We start from the raw sequence: 15344 nt of genomic DNA, 5'->3' as shown, positions 1-15344 counted from the left end.
CCCGTCGGAACTTGAAATATAATAACCAATATAATTTACGTTCAAAGTTATAAAAAAAACTGTCTATAGCAAATTATTAAATTACAATATGAGAATAATTTTTAAACAATTAGCATGAAGGTGGTCAAAAGAAAAATAAAATATTCTTAATTTTTTCTTTGGTTTTTGAAGTTCTGTGTTGAGTAGTGATTTTATGTATTTTTATTTACAAAACAGTTATAGGTACAAGTTGTTATTAATCACAAAGAGTACAGACCGCTTCTGGGTTTTCTATTATTTAATATACGAATTAAATTTGTAAATATTTTACGAAATCATATCACTTGTGATGAATTATATTGATAATTAAATGTTTGTGAGATATTCGGCTAATCAAAAATATAAAATTTTTCTTTAGCACATAATGAACAATGAGAGCTGCCAATCAATTGTGATATTGAAATATTTTTGCTTAATTTTCTGCACAATATAACACTATGCAACAAATTCACAACTTTTTTTGTTAACGGAGATCTCACATGGTACGTTTGATAGAGTCAAGTCCCCTGATTAAGAATCTGGTCTTGGTTTTGCTCCTATACGTAACAATTTTTTTTTATTAATACTTTTATATTTTTTCTGCTTTGCCTTACATTATCCGTTATATCTCAGGTTCTAGTGAACGGAACTTGAAAAGTGTGGGTGCGTTGGAAAGCTCATTAGTCGAGCTTCAATTTTGATAATTACAAAAAACCTTGTAAAACCACTCCTTCGGGGTGTAAAATTGAAGTTTCTCTAAAAATTACCAAAAAAATGGTCCTAAAGTGAGGTTTTAAAAATTTGTATAAAATAAACTAAACAAAATATTAAAAATCCAATGATACCAGGTGATAGGTCACACTTAGAACTACAATTTTGTTCATCTGAGACATCGCGCTCCGATCACTCTAAATGCCTCATTTGTTGGATTTTGTCATTTTCCAAAAATATGAAGTACCTATTTTAGAGCAAATTCCCTAAACATTTCTGAGAAAATATCTTTTAAAACTTATGTGAAACATAAATAAATGTTGAAATTCTTCTTTAAGTCGATCGAGGGACCATCAACATGATTTTCTTTAACATCCCCAATCAACATTCAGCCACGTGAAGAAACCCCTAAACTCCTTTTGGAATGCTTTTTTATGACTGGTAGAAAACGCATCAGCAAATATTTCGTAAATGCATTTCAATGACTTTAGATCATACTTTCATTTAAAATTAACCTCTACTAGAAATAGTATTAGATGGATGGATGGAAATAAATAAAAACAAAAATTGAATACTTAAAGGAAAATTGAGAGCTTTTTAATGAGGGTTGATTGGAAATGTAAATGAAAATCATGTTAATGGTCCCTCGATCGAATTAAAGAAGGATCTCAACAGTTATGTATGTTTCACACAAGTTTTAAAAGATGTTTTCTCAGAAAGCTTTAGGAAATTTGCTTTAAAATATGTACTTCATATTTTTGGAAAATGACAAAATCCAACAAATGAGGCATTTAGAGTGATCGGAGCGCGATGTCTCAGATGAACAAAATTGTAGTTCTAAGTGTGACCTATCACCTGGTATCATTGGATTTTTAATATTTTGTTTAGTTTATTTTATACAAATTTTTAAAACCTCACTTTAGGACCATTTTTTTGGTAATTTTTAGAGAAACTTCAATTTTACACCCCGAAGGAGTGGTTTTACAAGGTTTTTTGTAATTATCAAAATTGAAGCTCGACTAATGAGCTTTCCAACGCACCCACACTTTTCAAGTTCCGTTCACTAGAACCTGAGATATAACGGATAATGTAAGGCAAAGCAGAAAAAATATAAAAGTATTAATAAAAAAAATTGTTACGTATAGGAGCAAAACCAAGACCAGATTCTTAATCAGGGGACTTGACTCTATCAAACGTACCATGTGAGATCTCCGTTAAAAAAACCGTGTTGCATAGTGTAATTTAATATTGTTATTCACTTAAATATATTTTTGATTATAGGATGTTTCAAAGTATTTTGATAAAAATTACCAATAAAAATAAAATTTAAAACATTAAATAATTAATTTTTGATGCATGAACAAAGTGAATTATTTTTGGCAAACACAAAAGAGGAGTATAATGAACCATGTTGTTATCTTGGACATGCCTTGTAGTAATTTCTGATCAATTTTATTATATTTACTAATAAATCTTGATTTAATGAATATTTTTGAATTCAATTAAAAATTTCTGAAATGATTCATTGAGAATTGCGTAAAAAAAACTAAGAGTTTCATTCATGCGATAAAAATGATTGAGAAAATTGCCTATAAATCACATAATAATCACGGACACAAGACCACCCAAATTTACCAGAAAAGCTCTCTTTCTCTGCCACATGATAGCAATATAGTGATAAATCAAGTGGATGTATCAACTTGATATATCCCATGTATAGATATCAGTGCTGAATATTAGTTTTTGGGTAGAAAATCGTATTCATACACTATCCATATCAAATGCCTTTTCCATTAATTTACACTCCGTATGGGTATAATTTGCTCTATCCATCGAATATAGATCAACACACAAATACAAATCAAAATCAAATATAATTATCAGATATACAAGACTATGTCGATGAGAATTTCTATGGGGATTTTGTATACATAATTCAATTTTCACTGCAAAAGCAATCTAGAGGGAAGAATTTTCCCCCTTTGGCCTCTATCTTCCCTGATAGTGGTATGGTCCAAGGGTGATTGCACAAAGATTATAAAGGCAAAAAAGTCAAATACATCTATAGGATAGAGCATTAATTACCTGCCAAGTGAAGTATGGTGCAAGGGCACTGAATTTCCATCGAGAATCTCATTTAATCGGATCAAGAGAGAACGTTCGTGAATCAAAGTTTTTTAAATTAGGTTCACAGGATTCTTTTTCTCTGATAAACTTTTTTACTCTCTGGAAAATTTGTTGCTGTTGGAAATTCAAATTTTTCCTACAACATCTAATCACCAACCCTTTACGTGAGTCGTTAACACAAACAGAAAATCAACCACACAAGCATCAAAATTTTTAAAGTAAAAACGACAATGCAACTCAGGTGAACATTTGAATGATAAGAGATAAAAATAAAAGTCAACAAAAAATTGTGTCTCAAATCACTTTCTCTTCACACCGATTTATCGTACACAACGCAAAGGATTTATCGTGTTAATCTTAGGAAGAGATAAGCGGTGTCTCTCCTGAGCGATACTGTACACCAGTTGGGATTGTGCTTTCAGATTGTTGAGACTTCTTCTCTGTTGAGTGAATAGCCTTTTTTTCTCTGTTAGCAGCTACCACTGGGAACGGACTTGACTCGAAGAAAAACTCACGGACAACTGGAGTTGATGGCTTAGTGCTACTTTCCGTTGGGTCCCCCCAAACTTGGGGCAACAGCGACGTTGCCCCGCTTTCTCCTATGACTCATACAGTGGACTCTTTCGTGCACCCAGACGCCTATTGGTGAGCTTTCCCCTACTTCGTGAGAGACGCAATGAGAGACTGTGTCAGGAAAATCAGGGGAAGCACAGTGGAGCTCATAAATATTGCAACATGGCTTTTTAAAGGTCACTGATTTAGAACTATTTTTGGGATAAAACTCGCACGTCAACGTACGACTCAGACGTAGAAAATAAAGAACACAAATGGCCTGATGACTAAACTTATGGGATAACGGCAATCGGCAATGATAAAATTTGCACTCAGTTGAACTTAAATAATCCAATCCTAATCTATAACAAATAGAAGAATAATTGAGTTGGTATTAAAAAACCAAATATCTGTGGCTTAGTTTCCTATCACAACAAGAATCTCTACTCAGGCTTATAAGGTCAATAATTCGAATTTCGATATTAAGTAATAAATATATTAATCTCGATTGAACTTTAAATATAGGTATGGGTAAAAATCAATTCCGAACTTAAATAAACCAAGAATTTGATCAGTATCGCATTATTTTCATCATCTGCTTGTCGTATCGACATTAAGGAGTTACGTAGGTCTTACAAACTCAGTTTTTTTGGAGACAAAGCCCCAGAGACCTAACATTTTCGACTAAAGCAAAAGGGTACCAAAAGCTCTGGGAAGAAAAGTTTTTTTTAATCCAGAACTGATACCTAACATCCGATGATCAACGAATTCTCATTATTTACAGAAAATCAATTTCTTATATATAATTTTTATAAAATTATGCAACATATAAAGAATTTATCCTTTAAGTTTCAAGTCCTTTGGAATAAAACTGTGAAAGAGCTCTTATAAATTTCTGTTATTATATATGTTTGGCTATTAAAAGCATCAATTTGCAACACTTTTTTTTTTAAATTCAATTTTTGAAATCGGTGGACAAAATTTCGAAAACTAAAACACTAATTTCATTGAGATTTTGTGCACTTCTTTCAGAGAGAATTGTTTACTTCTTGACTGAAGGATTTGTTTCTTATATACATATCACAAATTATTATCCAATTAAAAATAGAAAAAATTGTTATTTTTAAAGGTCTCTAAAAATCAGGTTCCAACCGCTGAATTTTTAATATTATAAAATGAAAATTTCAGAAAATAGGATTGCAACATATTGTATTTTAATATATGTTTTAATATATTTTAATAATGTATTTTAATATATTTAACAGTTTGAATTAAATAAATGTTTTATTCTGCTGAAAAAATAATAACATATGATTTTTTTGTCATCTGTCCAAGACATTTTGCTCACCTCTAAAGAAAATTATATTCTTTTTCGTTAAAAAATATTTTGGTCATTCCCATGTACTATCCGTTTAACGCTAGTAACGCCAGTATTATAGTACCTACTAGTATATTAATAATAATATATTACGTACTCACTTTTGAGAATAAAATGATTGAAGCGAAAAAAATGATCATCCACAAAGTTGGCAAGATATAAATACAAAAGCCAGTGATATTAATGAGGATTTCAAGATAAAATTGATTAAAATTGTATTTTTTAGAATATATTATTGATAACCTTAATCAAATAAATTATTTACCTGTAGTAAAAGGATGTGATAAAAGTAATACATCATGGAAATTAACTATAACAAGACTGTAGTTCGTTCTTTCTCAACCTTCTCAACATATTCCTGGTAAATTTCTAGAATGCCTTTTGTTCTTGAATTAAACTTGATGCACTTTTAAACTCACTACTTTTGCCTAAAGTTCATAAATATAAATTCATGTGAATTCAAGTGAGAATTCGTTTGATTTAATTCACTGTTTTTTTTTCAAGGCTCAGCGTTTACTTTACTTTCCGTCAATTTTTATTCTACTAAATTTAGGCGTACTACATGTTCCAAAATCTTCTTCAATTGCACAATTAAATGATATCTAAATCTTCTAATTAGAAAAATCATGGTCATATTAATTACAGTTTCAAAATTGGCATTTTATAAAAAAAAATACAACTTCTAAAAAAACAGAATTTTTTCAAGACTTTCCATAACATTCTGTATTCTGAAGCTTTTTGTAGAATTTCTCAAAAATGCTATGGTAAATAATGACATTCATACGGTATTTTATGATATTTCTATTCGCTTTATTGCAAGCTCTCTTAAAGGAAGAATAATCTGATTTACATATTTTTTTATAGAAATTTTGTCCCTTTACATTTTTTTAGCAGAAGATTTTCTTTTATCAAAAAAGAAATGTACTTTCAAAGTCCTCTTTCAAAATATGTTCCTGGGCAAGAAAAGTGTCTTCACTTGGTTTAAATAAGATAGAAACGAAAAAGAGGAACAAGCCACTTTTTTTCCAATTTACTTCAAGGAGTTATTTTCGATAAAAGAATTTCTGGATGGAAAATTTTCTAGAAAATTTGTCAATTTGTAAAAATTAAGCCTATGATCTTCAGACTTAATTTTTAGCTGAAATAATAAACTTCAACTTTTTTTAGTTATTTTTAGAAAAGTTTTTTACATTGAATAGTAAGTCCAACAAATGCTTTTAAGAAAAACCTAAGAAGAGTTTTTTTTGGTAAGTAAAAAATTAAAATTTGGTTAGAAAATTATTTAAAAAAAATTTTTATTTGTTCTAAGTTGATAAACCATTTCGGTGAGCAAGAATTTAAAATGGATCATAACTTCTTAATTTTTCCTTTGCCAATAATATTTCGCTATTTAGAAATGTACACTTTATTGACCATTTTTGCCAAAATACTACTAAATCTTCTGCAGCCTTAATGATGTGGTTTTTAAGATTTATAATTTCTTTTCAAACAAGATCTTCTGGTAAGTTTTGACTTTGTATTGAATACTAGCGGCAAATGATCATTTTTATTTTGGAAAGTGGTAGAAATTCTTTGTTATTCAGGATTTCAGGACCTTCGAGAACTGTGCTACACCGACCACACCGACAGTCTGAAACCCATGTAACACATAATATTTGGAAAAGAAACTGACCAAAATTATATTTTTGTATAAAAATAAAATTTTAAAGGGATCCCAAAATATTTACATTTACTCTACTTTGTGTTCAAATTCTTTTAAACTTTGGATTTAAGGAGGTTCATGAAGACAATCTATGGGAAAAATTTCAAGCCCTTATCTCTAATATAATCGGGAAATTGTAAATTTGAGCATTTCAACTTGCGAATTTTTGTATTATTCCTTCCTACTTAATATATGTAGGAATTAAATGAATAAAATGAATTTATTGAGATTGTTTATAATCCCATTTTTCTGTTGTAAATCAAGCTTAGAGTACTCCTATTTTTTTTGTAAGAATTTTAAGAAAGTTATTATTTTTATGATAGCTACTGTACCTACTCAATAATATATAGCTTTTTCACTCCCACAAATACCCAGAAATAGACCAATTTCGTGCGTTTTCTCCCTCATAATCGTGTGCCGAGAAAAGTCTAGTAAATACTCTCTCTCTCGTGAGAATCATGAAATATTTTCCTTATCACCGATTCTCGGAATCACAGTATTTCGTTTTTACCTTACAGCTGTTCCACGGCGGTCGCTCTCACCACGGCGACTCACTACCATTCCACCCACGGACCTCCTCTACGGGATCATCTTCCTGCTGGCTCATCCAAATGCTGCAGAATTGTTTGCTGGGAAGCGCGTAACTCTTTGAGGTCGAAAGTGCGTGAATTTTTCACGTGAGATAAAAAATTTCTTATGTTGAATTCTCCCTTTCAAAATCACGCGCGCGTGCCACTTGCTCGCAATATCTACGATTTAACAGACGATGAAAGAGAAAATCTAATACTGCACTTTTTCAAATTAATTCCTCAATCACTTTCAATTTGTGCAACTCCATTCGTGGAATGTCCAAATGAGCTAAAATTGCAATTGTCCGGAATAAAAGAAAAACAAGTATGCGTGAGTGTCTGTTGCAAGAGGAAAAAGCAAGAGAGTGTGTCCAGTTGCAATTTGCAGAACCTCAACACTCGACAGACACGTGCAAACTGACGTCGGGACGCATCGCGACCTGCTTTTTTGACACAATCCCCACCAACAAATTGGTATCCAATGCGCATGTTTAGCACCATCAGTTACAGGGAAAGGTGAACCCTATTCACTGATGCATCGTCTTATCACTTCCACGGCTACCAACCACCAAAAGCAAACCCTATAGAATGGCTTTATTTTACACAACTTCTTTTAATTCATACAATTGCGTCCTAACCCTATCTGGTCCAATTCCAAATCCTCTTCATTGCCACACTTAAGTCAAGGATACGCTACAAGAAAATCTCCATTATTCCTCTTATACCCCAAAAAGGGACAAAAGGAGTGGGAAAAGGACAAAGTAATCTGTTAAGTATACCCGGATCATGGTAGGTTGAATTGTTATTAAAGACATAACAAAGTTTTCATGCCCTGTAGACAAAATGCTTCAGCATTCGTCTAGGCACATCGAAATTTCAATAAACACTCAACAAAAGCATTCATCGAGGTAAACTTTCAGTAGTTCTTTGTCAAAATAAAATGAAGTTTTGCACTGGAAAATAATATCACTACTATGCCAAACATTGCAATAAAAAAGAACTTTTCACAAATAATTTCACCAGACGTATAGAGTTAAATTAATGTTTATTTTAACTTTTGTTCAACTATTTTAACGAGACTTTTTCATATATTGTATGTACATCTATACAGCGATGACTTTTTAAAGCTCTAGGGGAAACTAGGGTAGTAGTAAATATGGGAGGGGTTGTTGTAAACACTGCAATTTATTCAATTAGATATTAAACTTCAGATGACAAAGTCTATTTCAATTCTAGTAGCTACTATAGGGATCCTTGTCCACTGAAAAAATGCTAGACAGAGTCAATGTAGTGTATAAATTAAAATAAGTGTCTACAACTACCCCAGTTTGCTCTTGAAGCTTCAAAATGGATATCGCTATACAGATGTGTATGAAAAACTCCCATTAATATAGTAACTAAAGCCCAAAATAGACACAGGGATCGACTTAGGGATCAGCCCGAAAAATGAGGATTGGTGTCGATACACTCAGGGATCAGCACAAAATTTGGAGGATCAGGCTGATCTTCTAAATTCGTGAGGTCTAGTGAAATTATGGGGATTAGGCGACATCAGCGCCAGTGCTGAAAATAAAAAGCCTCACTTTGGGTGTTTTTGGGTGCTTTTCGAAATGTCAATTGAGTAAAAAAATAGGTGTGATTAGAAGGAATCACACCTAATATGGAGAGTAATGGTACGCAATGTTACAAAATTTTAAAATGCATTAAGATTGGAGTAATGGGAAGGTCAGAGTACATCTTTCTGTACGAAAAATTCATTGATATTGCACTTAAGAAGTGTTTCAGCAATCAAAGTGTGAAGATTTAATAGAAATTTAAGCTACAAACGCTAATCCTTAATCCAAAATCCTCAGTGTATGATAGTTTTGGCTGATCCTTTACCGCCAAATTTTTCGAACTGAGTATTCTCCAGGATCAGCCTGTGTCTGTTTTCGGCATAACGTAAAAACGATGGCAAAACGTTTATCCTTGCCCTGAAAACTTCTACAATTAAGATTAATAAAGCTGTTAAGTGTTAAAAATTATAAGACACGATGATCATGATCATCTACTTGACCATTTCTAGAAATTTCCGTATTTAAATTTTCCAGATTTAACCAATTAATAAATGTTGTAGTCCGTTTCCGTTATTTATTGATTATTTATTTTTTAAGTTATTGAGAGTTTGATCCTTTTTAGGTTTAATTTTGGACAGGATATCGGTCAAAATAGACCTTAGGCCTAAGATCTGAGCAGAGGGACTTAAGGGGGAAAAACCAATTATTAATAAAAAATTATATGAAAATTCCTCAAAATTGTAGTAATACTGCAATTCCAATAAAGATAAATATCAATTATTGATTTATAATCGGTTTATAACCGCTTTGAATCAGTTTAGACTCGACAAAGATTCTAAGACCTTTCCAACATAATCGAGCTTACTCAAGTCGGTTTTAAAAAAATGCTCTATGGAGCCTTTTCACATTCGATCTTGATAAACTCTTATTAAGATTTCATATCTAGATGAAATATTTGCCTGCAAGGGAATTCTGTAACAGTATGACAATAATGTTATACTGTCATAAGAATTTTTATTTTTTTATGAAGTCGATTCGGGAAAACTACCCATAAACACGATTCCTGTCAATTACCCGGTCAAATTGGCCGGTTTAAAATTACCACATATTTAAACAGTAAAATGTCACTATCAGACTTTATGAATTTCTTAAAATATGTATGTTATTATTTTTTTCAGTGTTTAAATTTTAATTTTTTTGCTCTTTTCCAAGACAAATTCGTTGAGTATCCTGCTCTACCGCAGTTTGTCATTTAACCGAAAAACGACCAAAAACGGTCGGTAGGTTTCGTGTTAATCTCTGGCCTAGTGTAGTCCTTATCCTGAATTTCCCACAAAAAATTGTCATATTGTTGCAGAATTCCCCTAATAATGGACAGGTTTTGAAACTATCCGAAAATAAATAAACACGAACTAACGTGTTAAAATTATTAACCAGATAGAATTGGAGAAAAATAAAATGCATTAAATTAAAAATGAAGTACATAACGTTTTGAAAATTTTAAACATTTAAGTTAACTTTATTTTACAAAAATTCAAAATTATGAACTGCCGAAAGTCATTTCTTAAATTTTCTACGAGTACAAATTGTAATAATTTCAGAAAATTAGTATAATTACGGCGTATAACTATCGATGGTGAATCCCAATTCCTTTCTTTTCAAATTCATTGAACTTTTCCTGAAAAACCAAAGATTTGCAAATAGTAATTTTCTACAAGGTGGAATAGGTCATTTATCCACTCATCATCTTGTCCTACCAATTTTGAGGATTTTTCATGCATACGTAGAAGAGCTTGAGAAGCATATGTAGCCCAGTAGAAAGTAGGACTGGAGGAAAAGGCAAGAAAAAAAGCTTTCACAACCATTTGTTCACTTGCATACAAAAGGAAATGTGAAAAGTTTTATCTCTCTTCAGAGGAAACCCTTTCGCCTCCGCTGGAGAACTTATTGAACTTCTCTGTTGGACTACAATTTTAATAAGAAATGCTTTTTTATTTGCCCATGTTATGTGCTTTTTTTTAGCTTCAACTCTTATATACCCAGGTTCATGCACCAAAAAACACAATATAGCCCTGCTGCATTTTCGATTTACCCCAACATGGGGGAGAACATAATATATACATTGAGATTAATTCTCTTCTCTCGTTCACAATGTGGTTGCCGAAATGCATTTTGATGGCGTATGCATGTGAAAGCTCTTTTTCTTCGTGTTCTTAAGGCATTTTGTGGTGCATGAAAACATTTAGCTTCTCCACAGGCAATACGAAATAAAAAACCATCGAAAAGTAGAAGAAAAAAATAAAGCGAATTACAAAACACATTTTTATCATGGAATTGAGGAAGAATTTCACTTGCTAACATTTTCAATTATTCTCTATTTTGAACTCTTTTCGGGGTTTAGCTATTCATCCTGTTAATATCTTGCACATTTTTTTTTACAAATTCTGAGTATTGTTCCTTTATGTATCAATTTAGATAAATCCCCAATTCTTTTGAGTTTAATTCCTAACCAAATTCATGGACGATTCTCTCCTAAAAACCTGGTTGTGAATATAACGAACCCTCAATCTAAACTTTCTGTTATCCAAGGTAGTTCAACTATATACATGGTAGGTGGCATTATTATAAATAATTATGGACGGAGTCCGTAAGTAACTCATCAAGCTTGTTGAAGAAATGAAAATATTGTGAATTTCACAGAATTACTTTCAACATTTATGCACTTTTATTTTTTTTTACGCGACAGTAAATAAATTACACAAAAAAGGGCGTGGTTTCCGAATGGGTGTAACAACATCTCTTCTTGTCTCTTTATTCTACTCATCATTTCCAAAAATCTTACAAGGAAGTGGACAAAAATCTAGGCTTTGATTTGCAACAGTTCACAAAATTAATTCGGATTCCGGACGCGTAGCTTCCGCGAGGCGTGTCAGCATATTTTCCTCTTTTTGATTCTACCACAAAATAATTATATGAAGTCACAGGGAATTAAAATTTGCATTGAGAGATATAATTTAGCGGCAAAAATTCATTTAACAAATCATTTCTTACTTAGTTAATATTTAAAAATGTACTATATAGCTTTACAGTATCAGCCTAATTGGGGCATGGCTTAATGTTTGGCAAGCATGTTTCTTTGGAATTTGTTTCTAATTGAATTTGACAAATTATCTGAAATCCAAAAATATCTTCATATTTAATGTTCAAAATCCAAATCTTATTTAGCTGGAAAAAATTTCTGAAGAAAGTGTGAACTATTTTACTGCTCAGATTCCACAGAGAGAGCAGTGTATATAATTCCTCAATTTTTTTATACCCCAAAATTTTCACCTTCCACCCTCTGAAACGATTTTTTTTTACTTTTAAGCTAGCTTTGTAGATTTTCCAGATGGACATCTCATCCATATGGACTAATAGTATTGAAGCATTGCTTCTCGCGCTTTAAAATGTCAAAGGTTAAAAGCTTTAATTGGGCATAGTCCTTAACCAATTTCAACAAACTTAGATTCATTAGAAAGACCTTAGATTCTTAAACAATTTTGAGATTTTACAAACCGATTCTAACCGATCGTTAACCGATATTTCTTGTTCCGAGGAGCTCATTAGTAATAAGTTCGTAAATTTAGGAGTCCCGATTCTTAAGTTGTATTGATTCATAATGGCTTCGAAAATAGGTGTGATTATGCAGGAATCACACCTAAAAAACGTGCCGATAAATTGCATTTACCTATTATATGTCAACGTTTTCAAAATTAGTCAATTGAAAGAAGCTAATATAATTTAGTGAACGATTTAACTATTTTAATTGACCGCTTCATAAAATTTCGGCTAGCATCTAAGTTCATCAAAAGCGGATCAAGGTAGTGATTTCCTTTCAATTTCGAAATTTAAATAATCTAAGGATTAATGATATCACTGAATAGTTTGATCAATGAAAATTTATCAAAACATATTTTTTGAGACAAGTTACTCAAAAAAAAACTGTTAACAATATCTTATTGAAATTACGAGTCCCAGTCAAAATCTCGAAAGAAAAATTTCGGAAACCCAAAATCCCGAACGCCAAAATCCCGAAAGCCATAATCCCAAAATCCAAAATTCAGAATTTTTAAAAGGATCATAGATACTCTCACGATTGCATCTTCGTTTGATGGAGGCAAAGGTAGGTTTTCTGTGCCTTGGGAAATTATTCTACACATTATCTTCTATATAATTTCATCCCTTTCAGAATTCTGAACACTCGGCATTTTTGTTTTCGGAATTTTAGCTTTCGGAATTTTGGCTTCCGGGATTTTAGCATTCGGAATTCCGGCTGCCTCCGGAATTGACAACCTTGTCAACAGCTCAACTTAAAAATAATATTTAACAAATTTCTCTTCTTCGTATACTTAGAAATCAACACTTAGGGGAGACTGGGGCAAAACTTGTCAAAACGCATATTTAATTCTTTCACGAGCTCTGAGAAAACTTAGACGTTTTATAATGAGCATATTCTTATAGGAAATTTTCTGCTCTACAACATTGCAGAAGACTATTTTTTTTTGTGGATATTCTCAAAATTTCTGGGGTAAATGTTGTCAGTCTTCGGATAATTTGTGACGTTTTACTCTCGCACACGTTAAAAATATCAAATAGATATATTTTTATAGGAAATTTATTCCTCTACGACTTTGTCGAAGATAATTTTTCTCTATCTTAACGGGAAATGTGCTTAAATTGAGCTAATCAGAATTGATAATTTCTGTAAGCCAATATTCCAAAAATAGGGCTCAAAATTTCATTATTTTTTATTTTACATAATCCTTCCTCGAATCTCTTGAAACTTTATAAGTTTAAGAAGGTTCATGAAGGCTATCTATAGTAAAAATTTCAATCCTCAGTCTCTTTTATTTTAGAAAATAGTTAATATTGAAATTTTCGTTTTGACAAATTTTGCCCCAGTTTCCTCTATGTTAACCTACGACTCAATTTTTTATTGTTCTTTTTTTTAAAGCACGAAAGTACAGGAATGGTTAAGTGCAGGATACTCTTATTTACGACTTATACCAAGAGATGGCTTAGCGTAATTATAATCAAAATAATGATTAGATTACATTTCCATCAATTTCTGACTAAGCCATCCCTCGGCTTAGGTCGAGAAACCGCTTAGTTAATGGGAAACTAACAAGAATTTCGTTTAATCATCAATTTGATTATAAATACGTTAGGGGAGACTGGGGCACATGTAAACATATTCGATAGATGCGAATTTGAGGTGATTTTCCAAGGACACAGTGATTTTTTGGAAAATCTTTCTTAGCTCATGTTTTACCCTAGGGTATAGGCAATTCGTCGAGGGTAATGCGGATGCTGGAAAACAATTGAGTTTTCCATAAAAATAAAATTTGTGTCACTGTGCATTTTTCTCTTTTCACAAAATACCTGGGGTAGAAGTAAACACTTTCTGGGGAGGATGTAAACACCCTTTTTTCCACCCTTGAAATTAACTTTGCACCACTTTCGATTATTTTAATTACTTAAGAGATATATAAAAACTGTATATTTTTCAAAAAATCACTACACTTTTTACAAAGAATAATTAAAATAGCAAAAAAACTAAAAGCATGCATATCAAAGACATTTTTCAATGGATTTTCCCCATATTTTGACATCATGTGATTTTTTATTGAACACAGTGCCACCAATTTTTTTCGTAATCTATGAATTATAGATATTTCGCATGAAGGTAAATTTCCCGCTCTTTTACCTACTCATCTTGTGAAATTGAAATTACCTGTTTACATCTACCCCAAATGCTGTTTTCTGACCAATTATTAATTCTTTTGAAATAATGTGAATCTCAATTTGTCTAGTAAATGCATAAATATAATCCTAAAAGATGTAGGAAAGAACTGGTATTGCTACATTTCGATTATTTTACACAGTTTTTAATTTCCAGGTGGAAATCCAAACGACCAAAATAATTGAAATATCAACATTTTCGGGAAAAATGATTTTTATTTTTAAAGTATTAGGATTTTATTGACCAATTCATCTGTGGACATACATCCCCATGGTATCTATGAATGCTTATGGGTTTTATCCTCTGGAGTCTTAAAATTAGTGAAAAAAATCACAGTGTTTACAACTACCCCAGTTTACTACTGCCCCAGTTCCCCCTAAGCCGTCTCTCGGCTTAAGTTGTAAGTGCGTCTAAAGCATTACACTTTTTTGTTTCTAGTACCTCACCAAAATAATTAAAATATACAGCCTTTCTTAGTTTTTTTTTTTTTTTTGAACATATTTATCACAGAAAATTCCAATGAAATTCTAACAATATTTGTAAAAAGTAACATAAAAGGTATACCACTTAACTACCTTGCTTTGGTGACGATATTTTCAGGAACCCATTTAATGCGTCTTTTCAGGAATAAATAAAAAGGTCTCCGCAATGTTGGATGTCAGAGTAAAAAGTGTTTTTCACATAGAATGGTGATGATAAAAAATTCATTACCATATATGTATAGTCTGGAATACATTGAAATTGAATTAGGAAAATTTAGGAATAGGGAGATCCAGTTAGAATTCTAGTGGAAGGAGGAAAGGCTCTCAGAGAAATTTTTATATTTGCACATTCATATGATATTGTATGGCTATATTATACATTTTCGGCTAAAAATACCCCTTGGGGTAAGAATAAGGCAAAGAAGAAACAGTGAAAAGTTCAAGTCGGGAAGTGTTCGCACCCGGAG

The 15344-nt window shown here is 31.8% G+C and overlaps 1 protein-coding gene across 6 annotated transcripts in view; it reads right to left on the bottom strand.

Moving 5' to 3' along the window:
- LOC129800021 (1-phosphatidylinositol 4,5-bisphosphate phosphodiesterase epsilon-1-like) overlaps positions 1 to 7476 on the bottom strand; it is a 248331-nt gene extending 240855 nt beyond the window's left edge. For 3 of the 6 annotated variants that reach the window (XM_055844370.1, XM_055844371.1, XM_055844372.1), the window contains exon 1: positions 7000 to 7462. The gene's annotated coding sequence lies outside the window, so the exon portion shown is untranslated. Of the gene's footprint in view, positions 1 to 2814; positions 3380 to 6999 lie in introns of those variants that run through there. The other 3 variants (XM_055844368.1, XM_055844373.1, XM_055844374.1) reach the window with 2 other exon arrangements.
- Between the last annotated feature and the right edge of the window lie 7868 nt (positions 7477 to 15344).

Source organism: Phlebotomus papatasi, chromosome 1 (assembly GCF_024763615.1).
Source record: "Phlebotomus papatasi isolate M1 chromosome 1, Ppap_2.1, whole genome shotgun sequence".
NCBI lineage: Eukaryota > Metazoa > Arthropoda > Insecta > Diptera > Psychodidae > Phlebotomus > Phlebotomus papatasi.
This window is presented reverse-complemented; position numbering and strand designations above follow the sequence as displayed.